Source organism: Larimichthys crocea, chromosome XVIII (assembly GCF_000972845.2).
Source record: "Larimichthys crocea isolate SSNF chromosome XVIII, L_crocea_2.0, whole genome shotgun sequence".
Classification (NCBI taxonomy): Eukaryota; Metazoa; Chordata; class Actinopteri; family Sciaenidae; genus Larimichthys; species Larimichthys crocea.
The window spans coordinates 20,806,237-20,807,432 of record NC_040028.1 but is presented as its reverse complement, the minus strand read 5'-3'; positions in this window follow the sequence as shown (position 1 = coordinate 20,807,432).

Genomic DNA, 1,196 nt, shown 5'->3' with positions numbered 1-1,196 from the left:
CCCCATGCTGGGATCCAGAGTTCAAATCCAAATGAACCAGACTTGCAGCCGAAATACGTCCATCAAGTCATTTAACATGCATTAAATGGGCCCCAGTGGTTGACCTTTGGTTGCATGTTTCCTCTGAATCTCCACTGTAAAAACAAAAAGATACAAAGATCTAAAATCTTGAAGCCGTGTTGGGGAAAGGCAGAGAACAACTTTGTGCACATTCACACAGGATTCAGAGATGGAAGCACAATCTAGGCCACTGGGCTACAATCAGTGAGAGGGAGGGCGGCAGGAAGAACAAACCTTTGCATCCAGTTTTTTTATGTCTGTCTTCTTTTATCTTGAATATAAACTCAGACCACAGCGACAGAGCCCGGCACGCTGTTTGGTTTTATTCCCCCCATTTATGGATTTATTGTTTGTTAACTCCACACGAGGGACAATTCATGCAAAGCATGTGTGCGAGCTTATCTTATCTAATAATGTGATGGTAATGTGATGTGTGGTCTTACATGAAGGCTGCATGGACTCTCTGCAGCCGCAGCCTTTGTCCTCTCTGTGATAAGGTTTATTACAGTTACGGTCATCTGCGCTTCATGTGCTCTGATGGATTACAGTTTTTCTTCCTCACAGTGCATCCAGATTAAGGCCGATAGATAATCCGATCGCAGCGCTGTTTCACCTCTGTGCATTCATTCAAACTGTTTATCATGAACGCTGCTGCTCCAGGTTTTTATGGGCGTTGCAGTTTGCTCCATCTGTTCCAAACAGCAACAGAACTTCCTCTAATGTCCACCTGAGGCTGGCTCCAGAAGTGAGTCAGTCTCCATAAGTCCCCATGTCCAAATGTCCAACTTCACAGCAGAAATAAACATGTTTACAGCCTGGTACAAAAAACAGTTTTGGTCTCTGTAGCTAATTTCCCCGTTCATGACAACTGTACTGAGGGTGAATTTATATACAACTCACCTGTTCACATTATATTAAGACTTAAAGTTATGCAGGATTAAGAGCGTGGACGCTTTGACTGGCAGTTTGGTGTGGTTACAGATGGATGGTTTGAGCAGCCAGGCATCATTCAGCCGCCTCAGGTCTGCGTCTATTTGTCTCACTGAATATAAAATAACTGGACAATCTCAAATCGAGTAATAAAACACAGCCAGAACTTTTTTTAAATTATAAAAGCATTTTTTAATATAATCTTA